This window comes from Mirounga angustirostris, unplaced genomic scaffold (genome assembly GCF_029215605.1).
Source record: "Mirounga angustirostris isolate CCGP_5_RB_7025 unplaced genomic scaffold, mMirAng1.0.hap1 SCAF_6, whole genome shotgun sequence".
Classification (NCBI taxonomy): domain Eukaryota; kingdom Metazoa; phylum Chordata; class Mammalia; order Carnivora; family Phocidae; genus Mirounga; species Mirounga angustirostris.
In genome coordinates this window covers 95,720,717-95,729,381 of record NW_026991714.1, presented here as the reverse complement: position 1 = coordinate 95,729,381, position 8,665 = coordinate 95,720,717, and the positions used below count along the sequence as shown (strand labels likewise).

Here is an 8,665-nt window from a genome sequence, read left to right as displayed (position 1 = left end):
GTGGCTCAGTTGGTTAAGCGACTGCCTTCGGCTCAGGTCATGATCCTGGAGTCCCTGGATCGAGTCCTGCATCGGGCTCCCTGCTCGGCAGGGAGTCTGCTTCTCCCTCTGACCCTCCCGACCCTCGCCCCTCTCATGCTCTCTCTGTCTCTCTCTCAAATAAATAAATAAATAAATAATCTTAAAAAAAAAAAAACAGATAAGGTTGTTTTCAGAACATGAAATCAGAGAGGGGAGATGAGTAGATTATATTTCATATTGGAATCATTGATCTGTAATAGTCAATTAAGTCATTTTGCCCAAAGGTACCCCTGCTCATGAAGAAATTATTATTTTTTGCATTTATATATTTATCTATTTATTTTTTTAAAGATTTTATTTATTCATTTGAGACACAGAGATACAGACAGAAAGAGCATGAGCAGGGTGAGAGACAGAAAGAAAGGGAGAAGCAGGCTCCCCGCTGAGCCAGGAGCCCGATGTGGGGCTCGATCCCAGGATCCTGGGATCATAACCTGAGCTGAAGGCATACGTTTAACTATCTGAGCCACCCAGGCGCCCTATTTTTTGCATTTAGACAAAAAGCATATCTCAAAAAAGTTTCAAAGTGGTATCATGCAGAACATGTTGAAATGGATTTTAAAATTGTACAGTATCCATCCAATGAAATACTTAAGGCATTGAAAAAGATCAAACAGATCTGTGTAAAATAACATGGATAAATGTTAAAAAAAAAAAAGCCAGTTTTGAGTGAAAAAAGCAAATAATCCATTCAGTGTGATATTATTGATATATAATTCAACATATACAAAATATAACAGTATTATATTTCAGAACACACCCATTTATAGGAAGACTATTGTTAAAAGCAGAAGAGTAATAAGCACAAAATTAAGAAATGTATTCAATATTCAAGGGAAGGCAGAAGGATTTAAATGACATTTGAGTATTGACAGCTACTTGTGGTGTTCTACTTCTTCAGCTGGGTTGTGATTCACATGTGTTAGTTTTATATGTATACGTTTGTTATTTATTCAAATATGCATAGATAGATGATATTTGATTGAGATTAGATGTATAGATAGGTAGATAGATGATAGATGATAGATAGATAGATAGATAGATAGATAGATAGATAGATAGATAGATGATAGATAGATTAGATAGATTCAAAAGATAGCAAGTAGGACTAGGGTTCAGGTAACATTCTGGCCATCTATATTTCAATGAAGCTAGTTTTATTCAATGCAATAAACTACAAATTAGAAAGCAGGAGTTTTCATCTTCCATTTTATTTACTTCAGAGTTTAATTTAAAAATGAGACTATATACTGATGTGTTTCTTTTTCATTCTCAATAATTTTTTTTTTCTTTTTATTTATTTCCCTCCAGACAGGATTAGTTCATCCAAGCAATGTAACATGCTTTGTAAAAATTTAAAAAAAACCAAATTTATCAAGTAGTAGCTTTTTTTTACGTTGGGAAGAAATGTTTAATCTGATGTAGCACATAATACTGTACAGGGAGTATTCCCAGAGTTCCTCTCCAGATTATAAGAAAGTTCTCAAGAATAACTGGATTTGCTGGAGCCTGGCCCCCTGCCTATGGGAAGGAAAGGGAATGTAGGAGGCAAAGCACTGAGGTCTGCTCTTTTGTCACTCATAGATCTAGTTCTGAGCACAGCTCTAAGTAATCCACCAGCTCCTCAGGCTGAACCACAAGCCAATCTCCTCTGCACTCCACACAATCACTACCATGGACAATGTTCCTGCCAACTTGGATGCAAAAGTCCCCATGGGTGGTCCAGGCTTAGAGTCTGCAGGGTTGGGGTCCCTGGCATCACTCGGCCTGTCCTCAACACATTCAGCCCCTCCCAGGATATGGCAACCACAGGCCCTGATTGCATGTACTTTACCAGGCCGGCAAAGAATACACAGTCCTTCGGGACAATGTAGTGTTCCTTGAGAAGTTCTCCAGAAGCCTGAATTAATTTCATAGCAATAAGGTGAAATTCCTTTTGCTGAAAATGCTTGATGATCTCTCCCACGAGGCTGCGCTGTAGCCATCAGGCTTGATGGCAATGAAAGTGCGTTCCTTCGCTGTTAGTCGTGGTTCTCCTCCAGCTAAACCACTACAACTCCATCTGGGACACCGGCACCGGAAAGGCTAAGTATTAGCTTTTGATGTTACATATCACTTCTCATGCCTCTACCGGGCCATCAAAAGAACTGAAAACATACAAGGTCTAAAGTGGCCATGTAGTTAAATCCGAAGATTACAGCTTTGATCTGCCTGGCCTCATGAATTGAGAACTGATGGGAACTTGGATGCCAAGCGAATGCCCACTATCATGGGTAGTGATGATAAATGCCCTCTTGGCAATCCACTCTTACTAGGAAAGTATATTTGATCCCTAGGAAAGGGAATGTTGTGAGAGTGGATCCTTGGATACACAAAAAATAACTCTATTAACTTAGATTAGATTACTTTCTTCTGGTGGAATAAAGGCTGGAATTACAAATGAATTTCAGTTAATTAAAATAAAAAAATAGAAAGAATGTTTCTTAAAAGCTGAGATTTTGCTTAGGAAAATTTATGCCCAATAAAGATACTTGATGCATAGAAAAATTTTTTGTTACACTTTTCACCCATAAACAAAGCCTGATAATAATTTACTTTTCCTGTATCTTTAAGTTGCTTTGACGATTAATAAGAAAAACGAAGTTCTAAGTGTTTGGACTAGTTAATGACTTCTCCTTAATCCACAGTGTCATTCACGGACAGGATATGACTATTGCATGTGTTCTTGTTATTGGTTTTGCCATAATGAAATTGAGGGTGAGGAGCATAGCTTAGTTAATTTCTCCAAAACTCTTGGCTGAGGCATATTTCTGAGCTTCTCCTGCCCCTGATTATCAAATGGGCATGCAGTCATTCCCAAGTCCCATAGCATTTTTATGATCAGTTTTTGTCCAGGGGCTTCAGTTTTGATTTATTTGTTTACAAATTTGTTTCACATTTAGTGCATTTAGAAACTGGGAAAGAGCAGTAGTATTATTTTTAATTGATGCCAACATCGTTTTAAGATCTATAAATTTTGCGAAGTATTTTCCAATTAAAATGTACTAAAAGAGCTAGCAGTGACTGGCTTATTCTCCTTCAAATTACTATTTGACATAAACATGGAAACACTAAAAATAATATGAAATTTCAACTGCATTCGGTATAGAAAGAAGTATACTTAGTTTGTCACTAGAATACAAAGAAGGCCGCAGTGACTAGCATAAACTGAGAGAAATGGAGAATTTGGTCCAAAAACGGGGCCAAGGTGGGGTGGCCAGATCCCATGAAGATGTGTCCATGAATAGTTTAAATTTTAAAATGAGGGCGCGTGGGTGGCTCAGTTGGTTAAGCGACTGCCCTCAGCTCACGTCATGATCCTGGAGTCCCGGGAATCGAGTCCTGCATCGGGCTACCTGCTCAGCAGGGAGTCTGCTTCTCCCTCTCCCGCTCCCCCCTCTTGTGCTCTTTCTCTCTCTCACTCTCTCTCTCAAATAAATAAATCAATAAAATCTTAAATTTTAAAATGAGGTAAAAGTTGCCAGAATATTTAAACTGAGAAATGTGATTGACTTTTTCAAGGATCACTCTGACTGCTAGGTGGGGAGAATCGACAACGGAGGGCAGTGCAGAAATGAATAAACCGATGAGGTTGTCATGTCAATGGTCCAAGAAATTGATGATGCTACTAAATTTGTAGTGGTGAAGAGTCTCAAAATCTAGAATCTTCTACAAGAAGAATTATGATTTGCCTTACCCATGTGTTAAAAAAACAATCTAGTACTGATACAAAAATCGATAGATGAGTCAATGATTTAGAAATGAATGGGGCAAGAATTGATAGAGAAAATAGTGGAAAAGAATGACAGCCCAGCAATTGATCATTGTACATAAAATACATAGGCATAAGTTTTAAAATATCCAAATTAATTAAATAGAATAATAGTCAAATATTGCTGAAAGTTTAAGATATAATATAGAAAAAAATGACATTCTCATCTTATATCTGAATTTATAATTTAAAAAAATATAAAGAAAAGGGAAAAAATGTGTCTATATATGGACTTCTGTGGAGGAAAATGTTTCCTTAACATGTTAAAATTCTTTTAAAGCCACATAGATTTTTAAATAATATAAAAACACTTTAGTTCAGAAATAAAATTAAGTGTATGTATAATAGCAAAACACTTAGACTCTTATGACAAAGAACTAGTTATCTTTTTAATAGAAAATTATCTTACCAAATATTAACACAAATGTTAACATATCTATAGAAAAAAGTCAAAGATATCAAAAGAAAGGGAAACCGTTTATTAATAAGAATATAAAAAATCTAAAGTCATTGTTTATTGAATGTGAATGTGTACAGTAAAAACGGTAATATTATATGATCACGATATGTCAAATTTTCAAAATGCTTGTTCTCTCATAAATAGCTAGTAAAAGTATCGTTGATACAGACTCTTTAGAGAGCCATTAGAATATTTTAAAATTATGTTTCTATGTTTTACTGTGATCACATTTCTGCAAATTACTTTATAAAAATAAAGGCTATATTCAAGGATGTCTCTGAAATAATATTATATTGAGACATTGGAAATAAACAATCAAGTTGTTTAAATAAAGTACGGCAGGACAGGATAAAATATTATGTAACCATTAATATGTATATTTTCTTTTTTTTAAATATTTTTATTTATTTATTTGATAGAGAGAGAGAGTACAAGTAGGCAGAGAGGCAGCCAGAGGGAGAGGGAGAAGCAGGCTCCCTACTGAGCAGGGAGCCCGATGCAGGACTTGATCCCGAGACTCTGGGATCATGACCTGAGCCGAAGGCAGCCGCTTAACCGACTGAGCCACCCATGCGCCCCAATATGTATATTTTCAAAAGGTAGTAATGACAGAGACTACTTCCCTGAATGCAATATTACATAAAATGCCGGATATAATATGATTGCAACAACATCAAAATCATGTATGTGCTTAAATAAGGCAACACATGCAGAGGGTCTATAATCATGGCATTAAGAGCATTTGCTCTGCCCTCAAATTACCAAGATCTGGAACCCAGTTCTGAAATGTGCCAGCTGTGTTCCTTGGGTAGTTCACTCCCTGTGACTTGGCCAGGTTAATATGTGCCTAAGTTTGCCTTTATATAAAATAGGACAATAGTAATATATGGTACTTTGTGAAAATTTATTTCACGGCATCATGAGTTAATGCTCAAGAAAAGAGAGCTGAAAACAGTGTTTTACATTTTATACATAATTTTCCTTTTGCATATAAGAAACATTTCTGTTTCCACCAAACAAGTTAAAAAACTGAATATTTACTGTACTTGGGAAAATTTTTCTACCCATCTTTCATCATGCCCCTTAGAATTGCTCCCCAGAAGCAACTGCTCTCCTTAAATTTATGTTGAGCACTCTTTTGAGTTATATTGTTTAGTACTGTCTGCTTTTGAACTTTAGGTATTTGAGAACATATCATAAGGTTTAAAACTTAACTTGCCTCCTTTTCTTAATATTACACTTTTAGGATTCATCACAGCTGACACATATGGCTGGTTGATTCATTTTCACTGTACATACAATTCACTGAATGAATGTATGAATATCCATTGACTCAATCTAATATCGATAACATTTAGGTTGTTTCCACTTTTTTAGGTATTACAAAAAATGCTGCCATGAACATTCTTGCTCATGTCTTCTGTACACATATGCCAGGGTGTCTAAAGTTATCTACCTAGAATTGAAATTACTGGGTTGCGCACACACACACACACACATACACACACGTACACACACCTTAAAGAGCTGGTACAAAACAATACGAGGTTCCTTACAAAAATAAAAAGACAGACAGTTTTGCAGAGATGGAACTCTGTCTATAGTGCTGAGAACTTAAAATAAACACATCCCCACTAGAAAATGGTATGTTCTAACAGTGCTTTTTGTAGAACCCAAGTATTCTGTCTGGGTGACACATTTCACATCTGAGGTTACCGATGTGACAATATCTCCTCTCAGGGGTACTATTTCCCCACCCATACCCACGTTTTAGGCATGAAATAAAAGAAATGATGATTTCTCAAATAGCAAATCTTTTAGGCAAGCCCTTTTCTTTGTTTAAGCATAGCATCATCAATTCATTATCAGCATTATTGTTGACATATAGTTCATTAGTTTATAAAACCTAACCATCAATAGCTCAACCACCATCAGCATTTCCTTGACTGCTTTATGGTATGGATTGAGTGGGCTGTGTATTAATTCCAGTTTTGTTTTAATGATACTGAGAGACATGCTCAGGCTTTTAAATTACTGCAGCAATGCAGCTGAAAAATTAAAGCAATTTTACCTTGAACCAAGGTAAATAAATCATTTTCACACCCTGTTTTCAGCTTTCATTCCTTCAAAAAAATATAGGACAGCAGTCTTTCTTTATGTCATATTAGAACATTAATTATTCTCTGGATTAAAAAATAAGGAATAAAAAATAAAGCGGGCAAGATATTTTTAACTGGATTTGGACTTAGATAATTAAGAGGCAAGAAACAATGTTTCTGCTCATAACCAATTTTTTATTATGATTTCTTCTGTTGGAAAATGTGCAATACTTTAGTTTCTCTCATTCTCTGAATTGCTGCCATCTATTCTTAAGCTAAGAGAAAAATCTGTGAAACTTCCTAAAAATTAGTTTCTTTGGACATGTATTCACTGTAAAAAGAAGAAAAAAAAATCACATAAAAGCAATTCCACCTAAAAATAGCTATGCTATGTTGGTCTAGCTGAATTACAGCCAGGAGAAAATTTTAGCAGAAGAACAGATGAGAACAATGCACATCATTCCAGACTCTATAAAAGAGCTAAAGGAATATTCCTGTTATAAACTGTAAAAATGTTTATATGAATTTACAAATCTTTTATCAAAAGAATACTACCGAAATAAGTCCAGGTTTGCCTTAAACATGCAGGGAGACAAACTCTGAAGTCATTCCCTTATTTACCAGAGGGACCTGACCCATGGCTTGGAGTGAAAGGAAACATCCTAAGGGACAATGGGGATGAGGAGGCAGAAGGGAAAATTGATGACAATTGTGCTAACTAAATAAGATAAAACAAGATGATGCATTCTTTCTAAATTAGAAATAAACCTGTCTGAATGTAACAGAAAATCTAAATAATGATCTTATCTAAATTGATTTTAATTTTTCTTATGTAGCAAGAACTGAGAAGTATTTAATCTGGGGCTGATATGGTGACTGGAGAATATACAGTAACATGGTACCATCAACACTTCTGCTCAGTCATCTTAGGATTGTGGTTTCTATTCTTTGTCCTGTCCCCTCGTGGTTGCATAATATCCGCTTTACCACCACCAGGTCATCTTCATTTTAGGTAGGGATATGTGAAATGACATGACAGTGAAAGCCTCTTCCTTTATAAATAACTTTCCTGGGAGACTCTTCCAATGACTTCCATTTTCATCGTACTTTTCAGCACAACATTTGTGTTCCCATCTTTTAAAAGAACTACTATTTCAATTATTAAACAAGATGTACTGAAAGTTGTTTTTAAGTCATGTTGGTAAACAAACTTTTTTAAGATTAAAAAAAAAAAACAACTCCTAGAAACAGAGAGTAAAACGGTAGTTGTCAGGGCTGAGGGTGGGGGAAATGAGGAAATGATGATCAAAGGGTAGAGCTTTTAGTTATAACATGGATAAATTTTAGGTATCTAATACACAGTGTGGTGACTACAGTTAACAAGACTGTATCGTATACTTGAAAGTTGCTACAAGAGTAACTCGTAGCATAAAAAAAAGGTGATTCTGTGAGGTGATACAAGGTGTCAGTTAACCCAAGAGATGTAATCACTTCACAATATTTAAGTGCATCAATTCAACATATGGTACACCTTAAATTTACACAATATTATATGTCAAGTATATCTCAACAATGCTGGAAAAAGGAAAACTAAAAAAATGAGAAAATCGTTGTGATGGTTAATTTTATTTGTCAACTTAGTAGGTGTTTTTTGGATGAAGTTAATGTTTAAATTGGTGAAATTTGGGTTGAGCAGATCGTTCTCCCTAGCGTGGATGGGCCTCATCCAATCAGTTGAAGTCATGCATGGAACAAAAAGGCAAACCTCCCAAGTGTGAGGGAATTCTCTAGAAAATGGATGATGGACTTCATCTGCTCCACTGGTTCTCCTGGATCTCTAGGCTGCCAGCTCACAATGTATATTTTGTACTCATCAACCTGTATAATCACATGATCCAATTCCTTAAAATAAATCTCCTGTTTAGGCACACATTCTATTGTTTCTGTTTCTCTGGAGAACTGGAGTAATATAATAATCATATATATGACCACACGCATGGAGCTTTAGCTCCCTCTCTAAGCTCTTCCATTTCCATGATGATTTTTTTTCTTGCCCTTTATTAGTATTTTACAGTCTTCTTCATATAGATTTCCTGCTTTTCTTCTTTTTTAAAGATTTTTAAAATTTATTTATTCATGAGAGACAGAGAGAGAGAGAGGCAGAGGCAGAAGAAGAAGCAGGCTCCCCACTGAACAGGGAGCCTGATGTGGGGC

At 35.7% G+C, this 8,665-nt stretch overlaps 1 pseudogene; it reads right to left on the bottom strand.

Moving 5' to 3' along the window:
• Positions 1-1,655: 1,655 nt before the first annotated feature.
• LOC123847061 (nucleoside diphosphate kinase A-like) lies at positions 1,656-8,449 on the bottom strand (annotated as a pseudogene).
• Between the last annotated feature and the right edge of the window lie 216 nt (positions 8,450-8,665).